At 37.5% G+C, this 19,671-nt stretch overlaps 1 protein-coding gene across 2 annotated transcripts in view; it reads right to left on the bottom strand.

Annotated features, from left to right (window-relative positions):
* Window positions 1-19,671, bottom strand: part of sgcd (sarcoglycan, delta (dystrophin-associated glycoprotein)) — a 275,605-nt gene that overhangs the window by 153,976 nt on the left and 101,958 nt on the right. The window contains exons 1-2 of one of the 2 annotated variants that reach the window (XM_008428449.3): window positions 11,623-11,642; window positions 11,370-11,423 (exon numbers count right to left, since the gene is read on the bottom strand). The gene's annotated coding sequence lies outside the window, so the exon portion shown is untranslated. Of the gene's footprint in view, window positions 1-11,369; window positions 11,424-11,622; window positions 11,643-19,671 lie in introns of those variants that run through there. The other variant, XM_008428447.3, reaches the window with a different exon arrangement.

Genomic DNA, 19,671 nt, shown 5'->3' with positions numbered 1-19,671 from the left:
TTATTGCACATTTCAAGTTAAACTAAAATAAATACAATTTCATGACTGCAAGAGTGTAATATTCAAAGCTGAAGCTGAAAGAGTCTTCAAATTGCTAATTAAAGCTCCTGTGGCAGACTTCTTTCTCCCTGCAGAGCAGAATAATGTGAGTCAAACTTCTACTGCTGTTTATTGAACTACTTGTGCAGTTCACGTTCTTAGTGCATACACAGCTTTATGGTTTTTGAAAGTTTTATTAAGTTAGCTGAGTCTAAATAGATATAAAAAATATATTTTTGTAAAAAGTCAAATTGCAGCATAGACCTAACCTTTAGAACATGTTTCCATCCTTCTTTCCCCTCACAGAGCAGACCAACCCCTCTCTATCTGCTAGTGAAGCACCAATCGGTCTGCTAGTCTATCATAGTTTAAAATCCTGTAAGAAATAAAGACAAGAATAAATGGGGAACCTTGTCTGGGATGGGAGCCCCGCTGGAGCCAGGCCCGAGGGCGCACTGGTTCAGCATTGGCTCCTGGGGCTTGAATTGAAGCACAGGAAACCCGTTCCGTACGGACCCACCATCTCTTGGGAGAGAAGCCGAGGATGATTCCAATATCTTGTCCTGCATATTTCCCTCAACAGCCTAAAAAAGTCGGTGTTAGTCTGTGCATAAAATTGGCCTGAGGAATAACTGTCTATGCACGGTTCTTTGCCAGCCTTGTGATGAACAGACCTTTCCTTTTGATCCCCCTCTCTCAAATATTGACTATAGGATTTAAGCAGGTGCAAAAGTGACTCTGACCTCATCTAGCTTACTTCTCCTGCAGTTCAAGACCCCAGAGCTGCTGTAAAAGTTCCCATCAGTTACAACTCCACTCAGCAGCCAAATGAAAGAGTTGGCAGAAAGTCAGAAAGTCAGTTGATCAAAGCTTGTCAAGCTACCATTAAATGTGATTTGTAGACTCCAGAGATGACTGACGTTTGTAGGGCGTAGAGCACTGACATCGGTCGCGTAGACACTGGGAAAGTTGTCTGATATTTGGGAGAATTTTCTGCATGAAACAAATCTAGCTGATTTGTTTTTATCTTTAACTGAAAAATTTTAACAGAGCTGGTGAAGCTAGTTCATGAAAACTGATCAAAATTCAGTTACTGCATATTACTGCATCCAATTTTGGATGCAGTAATATAAATGAACATAAAAAAAAAGATTTTTGAAAATGTTTTGAAAAATTTAGAAAAAAGAAAGCCAGTTTTAGTTGAGGAATAAACAAATTTATTCCAATGTAAAATGGCTAAACACGATGTATCACACAAAATGCAGGTCATTATTCAGCTTTTTAAAGAAGGTTCACCCTGTTTCATACTTCAGAGGTTTAGTTTGAAGTGCCTCGACTATTGAAGTGAAAGTTAACTCCATTATGTGATCCAAAGAGCTGTCTGGTGCCTTCAGAAAGACTGTAGCATATGATTAGGCTGGTCAGAGTTTTAAAGAGGTTTTAAGAAATTTGAATTCAGCCATTCAAGAAAGTTTACCCTAAAAGCAAACGACAAGATCCTAAAAGATGCTAAAGGTAATGCCAAAACCGACTTATCTTTGCCAAATAGGACTCAGTTGTGGTAGTTGGACACTATATGTTTTCATACCCAATAGTCCAGTAGACTTGGTTCAATTTGGGACCAAAATTGCAACATTTGTTACATTTCAGCTGGTGCAGTTTACTCTCACACTACACTGTGTCAAACGAACCAAAACCCTTCTAACAAGCTGTTCACCTCCACGCCTGTGGTGGCACTGCACCAAGAAACACCAAAGGAAATTGACACAAAAACCTCTGAAGACACTGGAGTGAGAGATAAAAAGTCTCTGATTTTAGCAGTTGTAGTATTTCTCTTCAAAATTTGGCAAAACACCACAAACCATTTCTCCTGCTAGCCCTAGACCTGCATGTTTGATCTGGTTGTATTTACCCAGAATGCCTTGTAGTGTAGTCCGCTTCCTGCTTTTGAAGCGTTCTGCAGTTCGCTTAGCATTCACAGCTTCATTCGAACCGCACAAGAGTTCACTTCAACTGGACAGAAACCTTTTAGGAGGTCAGAGTTCACTTTCTATGGTTGATCAGAGATTGATTGCACATTCACACCTTCCCAAACAAACTGGACTATCAGGGCAAACAAACTAGAGTCTGATAAAAGTGGACTAAACAGGACTGATGTGAATTCCAGCTTAAGCCACCACAGAGGACATGTTTGCCATAAAACAAAAACATTGTTCAAGGAAAACAACCTCATATGAACAGTGAAGCATAGAGATAGAAGTGTCATTGAATAAATTTACCATGTACAATAAGGTATTTTAGGAGACAATCTGTATAAAAATTCAGCTGAGGGACAACTAAACTAGATATAAGAAACTCAACATTTCACAGCTAAGGAGTGATGAGTGCAACAAGGTTTCTACAGACAATGACTGCAGCTTTTTTATCTAAAGGAGGTAAGACTATCCATTGGGGGATAGGAAGCCCCAACCTTTATTGTTAGAATCCCACATGTCTGTATTTGGAAAACAGAAGAAGCTGTCTACATCTGCAGAACATAAGGCATGACTTATAGCAGCTTTTTATATCCTGATCCAAATAAATAAATTAAAACCTTTTTTCACTCCTCTGTAGAATCAGACTATCAGATCAGTTGAAAGTAAACTGACCCATCCTGTTAATCCCTTAGTAATTGTTCCGCCTTCTTTTAAAGATTTATTGATCCTGCTAAGACGTTCAAGGTCTTTAGCATCTTAACATTAAAAGGATTTAGCTGGAGTAAAAGATTAGTTTATTTAAATTGCATGGGTAATCTGTGACTCTGCATCTCCTCAACAAGCTCCGTCTCCATAGTTCCTACTTTAGATCGATCGAAGCCATATAAAGTCCACCAGACGGAGTTGGCTCTTAGGTTTTCACTGAGTTTCAGTCCAGACGATACGCTGTAGATGGTGTTTTATTTTCTGCTAAATATCCCAGAATTTTCTGCTTTATTTTAAAACATCTTACAAAAAAGGAGCAATAATAAAAATGTTTCCTTTTTTCTCAGCTACTTGATGTTTCAGGATAACCCCATGCCCCGAAGCCAGAAACGTGGAGCTGAAATGACTCCCTGACGCAATGAGATCAATTATTTCATCATTTATCTTTTAAGCTTGAAGCAGGTTCATTAGTTTCTTTTTTGTCGAGTCACATCAACCCTCTCACTCTTCCTCCCTCCACCACCGGCTTCCATTTGTGCTCTTTTCACCTCTTTATTTTCAGCTCCATTCTGAGCAATCTCTTCCTCCCAGACAAGCTCTGCATCTTCTCATTTCTACATCTGAAAGCTGTTCATCCCGCATCCTTCCTGAAGGACTCCTGCTTTCTCCTTCCCATCAACTCCTGCTGATTTGCTTCACATCTCCATGAATCTTCACCATTCCATAATTTTCTGCCACGCTTTTCCTGCTTATTTCAGACACAATGAGCCGACCAAAGGGAGTAGGGGTAGAGCCTTGTCGACAGTAGCATGCATTAAATCCCCAGCTGACCTCCTACACCATTCCACTTCTCTAATCCGGGAGCCAAAACGATCGAGGCGAGAAGCCGCCCCCACCGCCTTATGGGGGAAGGTTGGCTCGCTAATTTACCCCCCATCAATTCCTTCACAGTCTTTCCCCCAACGCTGCTGTAAAAAAAAACCCCACTGTGTCATTGCACTCATGTATGGAGGTCACTGTTCTCCGCTGGGCGACCTCGTAAGTTTTGTGTAGCAATTAATTACTGTCACCGCGGCCGGCACATATGGGCCTATTATCATAAGGCCTCACAGGAGGATGTTTCCTGCTGTGGGAAGTCATATGGAACGCTTTAAAATGCCAACGAACTTCACTTTCTCTCCTGTCGCTGCTGTAGTCTAGCAGAAGATGGATTTCAGACGTTATTTTAATTATTTATCCACTTTGATGAGATTTATGAGGAATTTTAACTTTGAAGATGCTCTGCAGAGGCACAGAAAGTTCAACATTTTTTGATTTAGGTGTTAGGATTTGAAAAACAGAAAATATGACCTGTTAGGAAACAAAAAGCTCCTTCTATCTAACAATAGAATAGCATGATTTGGGTTTGCAGGTTTGGACCTGAATGAATGAGAAAACAGTTAGAACAACATCCTTTAAACTCCAACAGATTTGGTTCAACTGAGATCCAAAATTGCAACGTTTGTTACATTTTCAGCTGGTGCAGTTCACTGCACTATGTCAACTGATCTAAACCCTTTGAAAAACCCTCTTCCCCTTCTTGCCTGTGGTGGCACTGCACCGAGAACTGTATGAAATTATACAAAAACCTCTGAAGAAGAAACTAAGCACAATTTTGTTCTTCACAAAAAGTGAACAAAATGTTCACATTTTATGAGCATTCCTACAGCTGCTAAAATCTGACGTTAACCTACTCTCATTTAAATCTCGTGAAGAAAGAAGTTGCGCTCAGCGAAAATGAAATGTTGCAACTTCAGTCCAGAATCAAACCTCCCGGACCATCTGGTATGAAAACACCATGTTTCAATCAAGCATACCAGTTTCCAAATACTACACAGCAGAACACCCCTTGATTTGGGCTTGCGCTCATATACCTGACCTTCAACACCTTACACCTAAATAGTCTAGACAAATGTGAGGCTATCTGACCAATAGCTGGTCACACATAACATAACATAACATAACATAACATAACATAACATAACATAACATAACATAACATAACATAACATAACATAACATAACATAACATAACATAACATAACATAAAATCCAAATATATCTGAAACAGGCCTTCAACCAAAAACCTTTCAGTTGTTTTTCTAAACTGAGATTGAAGTAAAAAATCAAAAGTTATTAACAGCTAAATCTTTTTTAGGAGATTCCTTTAGCCATTAAAATAGTGAAAGGTGGACACATGCAGCATTCAGCAAGAGGAATTAGCTTCTTCCTGGTTTTAATTCTAAGGCTGATCACAAATTTTAAATAGGTTCCCTTCTTGGTTTTGGAAAGCCCATACCACATTGTGTGTGAAAAATACAATAATAGTAGAAGCTCTTTGAGGAAAAAGTCCAGTCGAGAACATTCCAACAGTGTACCACAAGGATAATTATTACCTGGGGGGAATAGTTGTTGATTTCACTCATCTGGGAAATCAGTTCACCAGCTGTGATGTCGAACCTCCACAGATTACCTTTGTTCAAGATGAAAGCTTTCTAATATTGTCTGCTCATCTGGAAAGCCACATTTTCTGGATGTTTGATGTCGTTTCTTTTATTTCTGCCATCATTAATTTACCTAAAACTCTCCTTTGAGCCAGAAAATAGATTGTGGCCTTGCAAAATCTGTTAAGCCGGCTCAGTACCCAGGTTGTGTCCATAGACGCAAAACCCTCCATAACTGCAAAACAAACAACTGCAACAGAGAATGATAGAGAGAAAATAGATTTAAACCATCTTGTATTAAGGTTGACCTATTATGCTTCCTTGAACATGTTAGGATAGATGGAAGGGTTATACTAAACATGTACATTACATTTTTTTGCCCAAATCATTCTTAAATAAGACTTTAATCTGCTCAGTTCTCCCTGTTTTAGAGTGTCTTGTCACTTTAGATTCAAATAAGCTGCTGCTAACCACGCCCCAGAACTCAACATTTACACTCATAAAAATGGCAATGAAAAGCAGAAGTAGAGTCTACAGCATGCACTGTACAAAACACTTGTACAGTGCATGCAGTGGTAAAACTAGCCGACCAAATCTTGTGCTCTGCTTGTATTGCTAGGTGAGGGCCAGTGCCTGCTGATTTGTAATGTTACATTAGATGTTTTTTTTTTAAATGGCTCATTTTCCAGACACCAATAAACATGATCGTACAGCTTGAGTTTTTTAAACTGCTTTGGTCCAAATGAAAGTACAAAATGTCCAAAATGTGAAACACATCCAGCCAAATTTTAACAAGGAAGGAGGCCAATTAAACTGTTGAAATTCAAGCCACAAATATGAATATTAAAAGGCAGATAACATAATATTGTTTAAAATCACTGAATTGTTACACGTTTGTGTTTTAAACTTGTAAAATGATAAAAAATATTACTTTTAACACTGAACTAAAACCCAGTCAGAAAGACGCATTAAAATTGAGTGAAAATAAAAGATAAATAAGGATTTTATGAAAAAAAGGAGACCTTTTAAAACGTGTGATGATATTAATTGCATTTAAAAAAGCGTATGAAAAGATAAAAGATAAACTAAAATGAAATCTAAGTTACCATGTTGGTAACAGTAGTTCTATCTGATGGTGCTACCTTGTCTATGCTTTCTGGTATAGAACCATCGTTAATATCCTGTACATATCAGGAAGAAGAAAGCAATTTAGCTTGAAACTGAGATGTTATCCTTCCCTGACTGGGAGTGGAGGCCATGTTAAATGCTCCATCTCTCACAGCGGGGACGTAGACTAATTCCTCGACTCCATTCAGACCCACAGTGAAAATCCTTCTTCTGACTTTCACACAAACAGCTTGTTTCTCCTAAGAGTCAGCTGCTTGGGTGTTTGTTTCTGATTGTCTTGTATTTTCTGTTTACCACAGTCACAGCAGAACAGAGTGTTTATGCTGCGTTTACTTCTTTTTGTTTCAGTCTAGCTCTGCTTTTTCCTTTTTTCCTGCGCCTGGTCTCCAGTGACATTGCGTTTTCCAGAATTCCTTTCTCCATTTCTGACTCCTGTTCTCCTGCCGCTGCTCTCCTCCCGGTGTTGTTGGCTTTGCTAACGGGTGTCTTTGAAGTGGTTCATTCAGAATCTCTCCACTTCATCCTCCTCTAACTGCTCACCTTTCCTTCCACATCTCTGCACATTTCAATCTCTTTTTACCTGCAACAGTCCTCCCTTTCTCCTTTTCTCATCTCTCTCTTTCTCTCCTTCGACTCGTGTGGTTTCATCAGATTTGGTCAGAATAATCAGCAGTAAAATCACCACCCAATCTTCCCTAAACTGCCAGAAAAACAAAATTAGGTCTGTGAGAAAGTAAAGTTTTATAGATATCTGCAAGCTGCTCTTAAAACTATTACTCAAAGTTTTTTTATTGATTCCTTAAGTGATTTTACAAAGACCCAGATCTAATTTATAATGAATTCTTGATATTTTATAGGTTTTGTCATGAAAGAAACTCTCTTAGTGTCAGTAATATTTTGCTGTTTTGGCAGCAAGGGTAAGAGGTTTTCAAGAAGATCATATAAATTTGTGGTTATATGACGTACAACTGTAAGGATAAGAAAATAGGAACTGGGTCTTCAACTTTATAGAGTTACCGCAGATTTAAGTCTTTACATTTCTGTCCGTCCGTTTGGTTTGGTTCCAGAGAAACGGAGTTGGAGATATGATCCTTGTTACTATTATTGATGGAAAAGATGGTTTGAACTTTGAACTTCCTCCTTCTCTCTTTTCTCTGCATTCATTAAGCTTTTTTTTAACAACTCCTCAGATTTGGGGTCATAGTTCAAGAATTTTTTGAGCTTTTGAGATGCTTATTCATTTCTCTCAGTTGTAAAAACTATAACTTATTGTCTCGCCTGGTTACACATAACAACCATCCAAAGGTAAAAGAGCAAATTGATAAGCAGCTTATCAATTTGCAGATCACTTGCTCACTTTTTGTACTCATCAAGAGGCTTCCAGTGTAATTGAATTACAACAGTTCTTCTCACATATTCACGAATAAGCATCAAATTTAGTTTAACTTTGGAAATAAATGGTGTATAATGGATTATTGCTGACGTAAAATGAACCAGAAAAATATCTGGATTGAAGTGTTCTGGTTTTAATGGGAGACAGAGCCTATAAATGACTTTTGTTGTGACTATAGGCACTACACACATAAACTTAATTTATCATTTGCTAACAGCAAAGCGGTGAGTATTTAACTTGCTTCAATCATACATGATACGATTGTTTTTCAGTGGAGTCAGAGCAGAAAAGCCCAGGTGCCAGTCCTGAATCCAGGCCCACACGGCATATGCTTCGGTGTGAGCTGGGATCCAGGTGCCTGCTCCTGTACTGCTCAAAGGAATGGAGCAGTCAGCCTTATTGTGGCACATATTGTCATGTTTCCAGAGCGGTTAGGCTGATTTCACAGTTGTTTCCTGCAGTGGGAAAACAGAAGTGGCTTTATGAAATCAAACAGAGCCGCAGAGAAAGGCGACGCCGGGAGCAAAAACAAATGCTGCTGCGTTTACTAGATGTGTCACCTTGTAGAGCCGACTTACTATACTGCCAGCAAACTCTCAAACAGAACCAACTGCAGCAGAAAAATAATGTGCAACACAGACCATCTCGAGTGCTGAGTGCTGTACTGATGCATACAGCCTTTTGGTCTCAGTGTGCCTTCTCGGTATAAAGAAATGGGCAATTATCTTGTATGAGCTTTAAGTGCTTTAGAAGCCTGGTGGTATATTTCTGCTGTATATGCACCTTTCATCTGCATGCAAACTGCACATTTAAGAAACATTTTCTAATCTTAAGAAGTGAAAAAAAACATAAACATAAACTATATTCATGTTTATTACTGCCTAATGTGCTAAGCAAGTGTTAAAGACCAAAATAAGTGTACAGGCTGGTAAAAACTGCAAAGAGCTGCAACTGGCTTTTTGGACCTTCCAACAGTAGTTCCTAAAAACTGACTAAAAATTAGAAAGAAACTGAAGTTTCAAAAATACTTAAAAAAAAAATATGGGTCATTTTTTAGTTTTTGCATGGAACATTTACATTTGATTTCCAATACAAAAATACAATAGAAGTACCAGTTTTTATTTAGATCTATTTTTCTTGTCATTAGGCTGGAAGCTGTGTGCAAATATCAACATGCCTTATCAGAAAAAATGTAGCCAACATTTTTTTAAATGCTTTTCATTAATAAAGAAATAAAAATGGTTGTTCTTTTAAAATTTCAACATATTTCATGTAGAAGATATTTTAAAAAACTATGTTTTTTTTTTAAAGATGAGGTGATATTTATGGTTCTAACCTGTTATTATTCAGATACATTGGGAGCATATATTGCTCTTTAGATTGTAAATATTGCAGGCCTTTGGTCCAACAGATTTTAATAAATTATGGTCATTAAAAAACAGTATACATGATTAAACTTCTTTCACAAAAGCCTTTATACCTACTGTACTGATGACTTCCCTCCCAACACTGTCTACTATGGATCAAGGGCTGCTAACATCTCTGCAGACCTCACACATCTTGGACACAAACCGTTTTGACTTTAACCTTCAGGTTGGTGAGACAGAGCACTGTTTTCAAAACCTGGTCATACTGTCCAGGTAGTCTGCTGCACTACCTGCATAGTCTTGCGGGAATGCAAGTCTTGTCTTCTTTTGTAATACCACTATTTATATCTAAGGAGGAGTGAACTCTCATGTCAGTAAGTTGCCAGGCGCATTGTCTTGTACCACTGAGTATAGGATGAGAAAATTCTAGTAATACTAGTTGTTATTTGGAAGAACATAGATGGAATTTCTTCAGCGGCAGAGTGATTTGTAGTTAAGCCAAATGACAGTGTTGAACCATTTAACCTGTGTATTTATTGTAAAACAATATTAACTAAACACAGCAATGCAACAAAAATGCATCTCCACCTAAAACATAATAATTCAATACCATTTTCCAAGCTGGAGAAAAAAAAAAAAAAAAACATTGTTTGAGTTTTTCCAATGGTCCACAATCACTGTTTATTCAACATGCAAATTTCAGAGACCGGTACAAAATGTTGCATATGCATAAAGAAATTGGCACAAAAAATGAAGCTGATTATAAAAATGTTATTATGCTGGATGTAAGCTTGTTGCTTTAGCTTGTTTTGGGATATTTAAATATAGAAGAACATTTATCTACCCTTATATTTTAGGACAAATACTTGTTTCCAACCCTTGCAGAACACCATGCTTTAGCAAATAAAAAACATAATATGAACATTCTTTGAACCTCACTTATATGAACCCATGAACCTCATTCCTGAGGTCATTTTTTACAATAATCAACATCTTAGATTCATACATTCAAGCTGAACTGCAAACATCCAGGTATTGTACATTTAAAAATCTGCTCACGGTTCATCTGAAGTTTATTTTTCAAAAGTCAAGAGACCTTTTTCTCCTTAAGGATGTAAATATTGACAAGCCTCTCTTGGATTTAATATTCACTTGCATGTTTGTTGTGTCTTTATGTTTGTTGGGTTGCCCAAGAGCATTTCTGTTTGTGTCTTTGGTTTGTTTTGCTGGGTTCTTTTTTCTTTTCTTTTTTTGTTTAACCAAGTAATCCAGATATTTTCTAGCAATAAAAACTACTTCATGTTTCATCAGATTCAACAATATACAATCATCCAAACAACCAGCTCTAGACTTATTGTTTTAACATACTGAGATTACATTCTTTCCTTAGTGATAAAACAGTGCATGTATTGAGAATTGAATAACTACTTGTATCCAAGCAAAAAAAAAAGAGTTGAATTTTCATTTAAAACAAACTGGGTTATGGAGGAAAATTGGTCTTAAAAGAATCATCAGAGATGGTGAGAAGGAGATGTGAGGGTTTTGATAAGCAATAAACAACATAGCAACTACAATGTGTGTATCTGTCCAAGTAGAATTGATTTAGAAAGCACAAAAATGAGCATTACCTACAGACCTAGCTGCGGAAAATCTTCTCACTGCCACACTCATCAGTATTTCACACCAAATATAACTCACAAACAAAGTTCTGAACAAAAGCATCAGATATTTAAAGTGACTAGTCACAGCTAGCTAGTAGCTAGTCAGCTGACAAATGTTACATCTGACTTGCAGCTAGTTAAAGAGGTAACTGTTAGTGGGGTTATATCTGACTTGATATTAGTCAGAATAGACTAGTTTATGTCAATGATTAGCTAGAGCTAACTAATGCTCAGAACTAACCAAAAGTAAGGCGAGGGTTTTAGCTCAGCAGCAGCCTGTTCAAACAGTTAGCCGAAAGAATGATTAGCTTCAACAGTTAGTCAAAGCTACCGGGTAGTTTGGGGTAACTACCAGTGCAAATGTTTATTTCACTTTCAATCTAAGCACATGTGAAAGGGGACATTTAAGTTAGAGTTAATGACCAGTTTAAGGTAAATCCTTGTCTGAAAAGCCCACTGAGAAAAGAACATTATAATCACCAATCAAAACTTTAACTGTTTTCCTCCATCATTAGCAGCTCATCCTGCAATTTCATCCAAGAAGCCATGTAGCACAGACAGAAAATAACTGCAATATAACATAAATGCACAGAGTAAAGAGTAATACATACACTCACCTCAGAGTGCTGATTTGGAGTACCTGACAGGGGCCTGGGGATTTTTCTAATCACCTATGAAAGGAGGAAAAAGATAAGGTCAGCATGTCACAGATACAATACCTCTCAGCTGATCATCTCCTCCCAGACCTCTACAATTATTTCCCACATTTCCCAATTTAGCTAGCGCCAACGAGGGATCAGAACTCCCTCAGTCTCAGCATTTATTAAGCAGAAACAGGTAAGAAGCAGGAAACCAGATCAGCAAAATTACCTCAAAAAATCCCTCACACAAGAACCTGCGTCGAGCTCTGGAGGTTGCTTGAACTTTCTGTACCCTGGTTTCTGGCTATGCTTGTGCTGTGTAGACTTTTGTGCTTTCATGATAGATCGCATTTTTTAAAACAGCAGTCAATGACTACATACTTAGTCACTTAAAAAAAATGCAACTGCTGAGGCAGTTCTGTTGAAGCAGCACTATTTATTTAAAATTTATATTAAATAATAATTTAGCATATGATTTTCTTTCAACCTTCACAGGAAGCACTTCAGCTGACAAATTTTCCTAAGCTTCTAGTAGTGCAGGCCCAAAGATTTATTATTGAATAAACCCATAAAACTTTAAACCCGACATTCAATAAAAGGCCTGACAATATATCAGAAAATCCCACAGCAGACAGGTTTTTGTTGCAGACAAGAAAACTAAGATACCAAGTTGGTGGTTTTCTCCTTCAGCCGAACGCCTCATTAAGAATGTATGATGTATTGGTGTGGTGAGTTTGTAAGTGTTTCAGAGGCAAAAGCATCACCAGCAGGTCAGAAGTAGTTTGAACAAGTTTACATTTAACAAAAGAGTCACTTTTATTTTTGATGTTGAAATGAGCAATTTACTTTAAATGATTGTTGTTTGTTTAGAGCTCATAAACCTGCCAAAGAATTCATTTTACAGACAAAACAGAAATACTTGTGTGCTAAAAAGTTACAAAATAAGACAAATGTAAAGGTTATGATGAACCCTCTTACCCCTAAGGGGTATAAATAAATTTCCGCCTGACAAAACACACAAAGTAAATCACTTATAGCCTCACAGCTATTAGATTTAATAAGAAACTTTTGGTACCTCTGTAAAGGTAAGATGTCATAGAATGGTTTTCTGGTGTCAGCACCATTGTAGCTTGACCCTGCCTGAAATATTAGGGACAAAATACAAAATATTTTGCATTTTTTTAACCTCGCCAAAATTTTCTTTGAAATAACATTGAAAACACTACCAAAATAGTATTTGTAACACAAAAAAGTAGTACAGACTTTTAAATCTAAATGTTGTGTAAAAGTATACCAAATTTGGACTCAATCAGATGAATCATATTTATTTTAGAATGGTATTAGTGAGAAATTTCTTAGGCGGAGAGGCCATTTTGGCACATTTATCCAAAATGTCACCAAACTGTGCCAAATGTGTTTTTTACATCAATACTGGGGGTTTGTTAAAATTAAATAGCTTATTACCACCTAATGACACTTTCTACATATAATATAACCATTGGTCATGACATTTACCCCATTTATATGCAAAATGTACCATTATGCACAGTGTAATATGTATAATAATGATGATGTGAAAGCTCTTTCTTTGACTCCAAATAGAAAACTTTTATTGAAACAAGATAAAACAGTCAAAAATACTTTTTGAATAATTTAAAAGAGCAAATAAACAATTTTGAAAATCCACCACCACCATCACCACCAAAAAAATGGACATCTTACCTCAAAGAAGGTGAAGAATCATGAGAGGTGGGGGAGGTGGGGGGAGGTTCAGCGTCCCCTGAGCTTGATGGTTCGGCTTCCACTCGACTATAAATAAAAATAAAGTATTTGAAGAATTAGAGGTTTATTACAAAGTAATGAACCAAAGTAAACATGAAATCCTTACTAGTAAAATAAAACATATTTTAGTAAAACATAAATAAACAAATAACCACGTGGTTTTACTTCCTGCCGTTATTACAAGCATATAATCACTGAAATAAATAAATAAATAGAACCAAAACATCAAATATATTGTGTGAAATTGCGGCGGAAAACTTACACAACACCGAGATCAAGTCTGTCTGCTGTGTCCGGCTCTTCCTCTTCCTCCTCGTCCAAATCCCACCAGCTATCAGAAGAATCTTCCAGCTCAAAATCGCTCCGAAATAGTTCTTCCAGCGCCTCCACATCGGACATTTTCCTCCGCGCCATTGAGAGAATTTTTCCAAGATTTAGCTCCACTCATAGCAAATCGAAAAACCGTTGTTGTTCAAAAGCCTCTAAATCGTCAAGTTTCTGCTGCTATGATCGATTTATCATAAATAAATCAAAACTGAACTCACGGAACCGAGATAACTCCACGTGCTCAGACTCCCGTATACCACACCTACTAACGCACGGAGAGCGCATGGAGAGCGCAAGAATTACGCATTCATTTAGATGGGGTTCCGGAAAATACGTTATGATTTTGCGTAGCCGACATCTTGTGCCATACTCTGAGAGTCTTTCCACTGTCTCGTGAAGCCATAAAATGGCCGTGATGATCAGCTGATCGGGTGTTTTCCAGGCAGTTGCGTCATCGCCCGAGGACCTTTAAATCTCATCAGCTGTTTTTAAATAGCTCTAAAATCTTAACATTTGGGCAAAACCTTTATGCGGAATAGTTTTTGAAAGATTAAAGCCTCTTTTAGCGGATAATAATAAAAAAAAAATTTAAAGGCACCCGGAGCCTTTGTTTACAGAGCGAGTCGAGGTCACATGGCAGCTGGAACCCTCGGAGGGTCCGTCGGGCTTAACAGGTTAAATGATTGTTGTTTGTTTAGAGCTCATAAACCTGCCAAAGAATTCATTTTACAGACAAAACAGAAATACTTGTGTGCTAAAAAGTTACAAAATAAGACAAATGTAAAGGTTATGATGAACAAGTGTAAGAATATTTTTATTTTTGATAGAACAATATTGCAAATATATCATATCCACATTTTATTATGATTGTGCTGCACAAAAATATAAAGGAGTATTTCTAAATAGACTTTAATAAGCTTGCTGAGTTTTTACCACATTTGTGTCAGGCACAGTTGACATTTAGATTAAGTGTCAATCAGCTTTGCCTAAATCAAAAAAGGTATTTTAATTAAAAGAAGAAAAAAAAAATACAACCACCACTAAGATACATTATTGCTATATTTCACCTAAAAAGGATTATTATTCGTAGTACAAGTAAATTTTTCTTCGGTTTATTCCTGTCACCGACACACTGCATTATAAATCTGTCAGGGATAAATTATAGCCTGCAGGGTGAAACACACAATGCACCCAGCATTTAGACAGTTGTGTTTTAATGAGCAGAGAGGACACTGGAAGTGGCTCACTGAGAAGGTTTGCCAGATCGAGGTTAGAAAACAGACGTAGTGTGTGTCCAAATTCAGGAACTACACAGCAAAAAGCTCAGTATTAATTTAACTCTGAAGAGTGTGGACTATATAAACACTGAAAGAGTTCAATTAACACTGGGCTTTTTGCTGTGTACATCCTTCGAAGGCTGCATTCAAGTCCAAATGTTAAATTTGACGGCTCCTCTAAATACATCATTCTTTTCCCCGGATCCGATGGACGGGTCTGGTGTAACAGGTTAGGATAGGTCTATGGACTATGAAAAATGTTTAATTACATTTTTTGCACAAATTCATTCTTAGATGAGATTTTAGTTTTGTTTGTTCTGCCTATTTTAAGCTTCTTTCAGAACGAATTGAATAGCGACTCCTGTAAATTTAAATCCAAGTAACCTGCTGCTGGCCACGCCTCCGTACTCAACAATTACACTCGCAAGTGAAAATGGCTGCAAACAGATGCACGATAATACAACTGCACATCCTTGAAAGGCAGAAGTGGAGCCTCCTGAATAACCAAGAAGAATGCAACAAGTGGTTTCTGGATGGTAAGTTAACAATAAAACACTTGTCTTTTCCAGCAGCCATTGCACTGTGGTAAAACCTGCTGACCAAATGTGCTGGAGCTCAGCTTAGGTTGCTAGGTAATGGGCTGGGTTTCACTGAGGTTGCTAGGTGAGGGCCAGTGCCTGTGATGTTACTTTTTGGAGATTTTTGAAACAGCTTGTTTTCCAGACACCAAAAAACATTAACTCACTACCAAACACCAGCTGGATAGTTCTCTTCAAGCACTTAGGCTGTTTTTAGAAGCAGTTGAGACCCAAATGGAAGTAAAATGATTATGCAAAATGTGAGTTTTACATAATTTGTTCCCTTTAATTAAATAATGAAAAAAACCCAGACAGATTTCAAGCTACTTTTTTACCAGCTTAGGTTTTTTGTAAACCCTACACTCCAGCTACACAATTCATGAGTTGAGAACCTGGCACAGTGATACCTAGGCTTGTCCATTTGAGATACAGATTCCCTCCAATTCATTTATAAAGATAAGTGCTCATGAAACTCTCAAAACTTAACTATAGCTTTTTGTCCTGAGATTTTCTGTTTTTCATTTTATTTTTAATTAGTTTGCAGGTGGGACGCCCTACATAAGCACATCCTTATTATTCTGGCGATGCAGCAAGACAGTCACTCCCACCTCCTCAATTTAATTAGAGTTTCATCTTTTAAGAAAGCAGTTCTCATTCCCCACATGTGGCTAGAGGCCGCCCCGCTGACGAAGACTGAGCCTTGGCTGCATGACAGTCCTCCCAATGTCATGGCGTCTTTTCTTTTCCACAAGTACAGCAAGAGAACGAAGGAGCATTACACACACCGCTGCCCAATTAGAGCAGGAATGTGAATTAATGAGCAGGTCGGGGCAGGTTAATGAAGGGTGTTGCCGATCTGCTGATGACTCAAATTAAAAACAGTACCCCTATCTGGACAAAGTTTCTTTGTTACTTCTTTCTCTGCTGGAAATGATCATGTTGGTGCTGTGCTGTATTGGACCCTTTCTTGTGTTTTACAGACAATAAAGCTCTGAACAGTTGATGTGAAGGCAGATGATTGGGTGCCATATTTTAGAGGCTGATCTCACCACTTGATTAGGACTTTATTGTTGCTATTTTTGCCAAGATCATTAAAAAGACCAGTAAAACTAGAAAGTGAGACAGAGAAGGAAGCAAAGAAAATACGTTTTGAATAATTACAAATGAATATGCTTGTTCTTTTTTTATGGATCCTACAAATAACATGTGGCATTCTGTTCTGTATCTCAAAATACACAAAAAATCTGCAGTAAATTAGTTTTATTTCTCTTCCATGGCCATTTGTGCTGCTGAGACAGGTGCAAATATACAAAAATGACACTTAAAAAAAGCACAAACAATGAAAAACGTTGAATGCGAACAGTGATTTTCTGCAAGTGAGACTGCACAATGACTACTGGTGTAACCAGTATCAACAAACTAACTATATTGTTGGTATTTGCGTTATTTTTTTCTATACTTTTAGCATCCAACTTTACCTTGAAAAAGTAAAGTTTTGAAAAAGTTTATCATTTGACAGGAAGCAACGAATGATGTTCCTTATCATTGTGACTGTCATGGTTTTAAAGTCTAAATTGTGCCTCTTTCTGCTTTAAGGTGTTAAAATCACATATTGTTTTGTTAAGACAGATCAGATATTTGAATTAAAGTAATTTCTGCTCAGTCATAGTGAAAAGAAATTACACCCTTTCAAAATTTGGGAGGGTTTTACATGCCAGGACATTATGAAAAGTATCATGTCTTTCCAGGTTCTACATTTGTATAATGTACCATATTTTCCGCACTATAAGGCACACCTAAAAACCTTCAATTTCCTCAAAAGCCGACAGTGCGCCTTAAAATCCTGTGTTCCTTATATATGGACCAGTATTGAGCCACAACAGGTCTAGCAACTACGGTAAGCAGCCACTGACTTTATTTTCGGCCGTAGAAGAAGAAGCGCGCGGTGCATGCTGGGATAATTGTCAGAACGCTGGTTTGTAATATATTAATAAAGTTTGACTGACCTATCTACCTACTGACCGTCTAGAATCAGGTCATCTGCAGGTCATTTAGGACCACGTTCTCCACGAACATGCTGTGTGCGAACAGAGAAGGGTGACAATCGTCCGGCCCAGTCGCGGAAGGCTCTCCTCGTCGACCGGAGTCGGACTGTTTTGTTGACATTCCGTTTAGTGCAGCTTCATCTAGTGGATGCATAACGTAACTCCAGCCTCTACTGTAGCATCTGTTCTATTCGCCTTATAGTGCGGAAAATATGGTAACCTCAAGTCAAAGCTTCTATACTGACATATTGCACATTGTCATGAAATAAGCACAAATAAAGCAAAAATGAAAAATCTGTGAGTGAAAAACTATGCATATCCTGGCAGACAGTGTTTGTAAAAGTGATAAGAGAATTAAAAATAAATATATATTGATTGTCCTGGTAATAATTGACGATACTTTACAATATGTTATACTCTAGCTGTCCAATAAAGCTCCTGAAATTTAACACAGAATACTGGAAAGCATCCAGATTAAAATGAAGATATAAATGAGAAATGAACACCTGCATGACTGAAATAAACCGGCAAACCTAATGAGCTCTAGGATAAAACAGCTCCAGTGGGAGAGTCTGCATCTGTGAGCAACCAACATCAGACAGTTTAACCAAAACACTGAGAAAATAAATATATTAGCAAATAAAAATGCAAATCCTTCAGTCTTTGGGGAAAAGGAAGGCCTCAGCATCCCGGGTGGGTTGGGTAAGTGTTTTACTGTAAACATACCCTGAAACTCTAAACAATATTGCAAATTTTCTGCGGGCTCAGAAGTAACAAACTGAACACCCACTAAACAGCACAACACCTACACTGTCAACTAAACAACCTCCATGCCCCTTCACTAGTCCTGAGGCTGTCAACGCTTATATGGGCATATTATAATGTACTACAGATTTTTAAACACAATAGCTTATAGTAGTATCAGCTTATTAGTTAAATTATTTATACAGGGCCACCATAACAAATGTAATGTCTGTGCACTTTACACAACTAACAGTTACACTAGCAGGAGGATTTTGTTTGCTTTGGTTAGCATAGCAACATTAACAATGACTGAGAGGTATAAAATTAGTAGTAATTATTTTGTCTGTTTCTATTGTACAAGTGGTTCATGCAACTGACCTGTACCAAACCATTCATGGACTCCCTTCAGGTGTAGATCCAACTTCACATACTGTCCTGTGTTAGCTCAACTTCACACTGTGTGCTGCTATGAGTTTAGCTCTGAGAAGTTGTTAGCTTTAGTAGCTGTTAACTTATCTCTGGCTAGATTTTAAACTTAATTTGAGTAGTTGTTACGTTGTGGAACTTTCAGCTCAATTCTGAGTAGCTGCTAGCTCAATGCCAAGTTCTAGTTATCCATAATCCAACTAGCTGTTAGCTCAGTTTTGAGCAGCTGTTATTTTGAGTAGTTTTTAGCATCAATTTAAGTAGCTTTCGACCTCACTGTAAATGATAGCTTAACTGAGAATAGCTGGTATTTTAACTTATAGTAACTGGTATGGTGTTAGCTTCTTCATTCAGCATAACCACCATCAGCTGTGACTGATTAGTTTTTCAAGAACAATCTAAAACATGACTTAATCAGTTAATAAATAGCTTTTTTTTTCCATTTCATAGCTGTTCGTGCTTTGCTAGAGCAGAGCATGAACAGCTATGGTTAGCATAGCAACCATAGCTGTGCAATATGTCGATCTCAGCGGTAGGTGACAAACTGAACACCGCCAGGACGCTGAGACCAGCATGTCCTCCTCTGACTCCTTATCAAAATGTCCATAACTTTATTAAAGAACAACAACAAAAATTAAAAATCAACAAGGTGTTCATATTAATGACCCAACAAAAATAATAACCGCAGTAATTATTGTTTCTACAAGGTGCTGCGCAATTCTGTGCGTTTCGGTTCCATTACCAAAATAACTAGCAGAGCAGGAGTTTAAAATGAACTAATCAATAGGGCCGTGTAATAATATAGATTTTGCGATATATATATATCGATATTTTCTTTCTAGAAAAAAATTGATATTCATTTGCAAGTATCGTAACATCCAACTGTCACCTTGGTCACTCACTGCTTGCTTCGCCGGGAGAGTGATTCGGTAATCAGGCTTAGAGTGATTCCTTCAGATGTTAAGTGTCAAGGTTAAAAAGGTATTATTTACTTTACAAATGCATGTAAGCTACAGTTTGTACTGTTTCAATTAAAAGAAACATGTTTGCTTGTTTAATTCAGTTTGTCCAGCTGTCGACTTTGAGTCTGTGTCCATGT

This window comes from Poecilia reticulata, chromosome 14 (assembly GCF_904066995.2).
Source record: "Poecilia reticulata chromosome 14, P_reticulata-male-v2, whole genome shotgun sequence".
In the NCBI taxonomy this organism is placed as follows: domain Eukaryota; kingdom Metazoa; phylum Chordata; class Actinopteri; order Cyprinodontiformes; family Poeciliidae; genus Poecilia; species Poecilia reticulata.
Note: the sequence above shows the minus strand (reverse complement) of the source record. Positions and strands in the feature narration are given on the sequence as shown.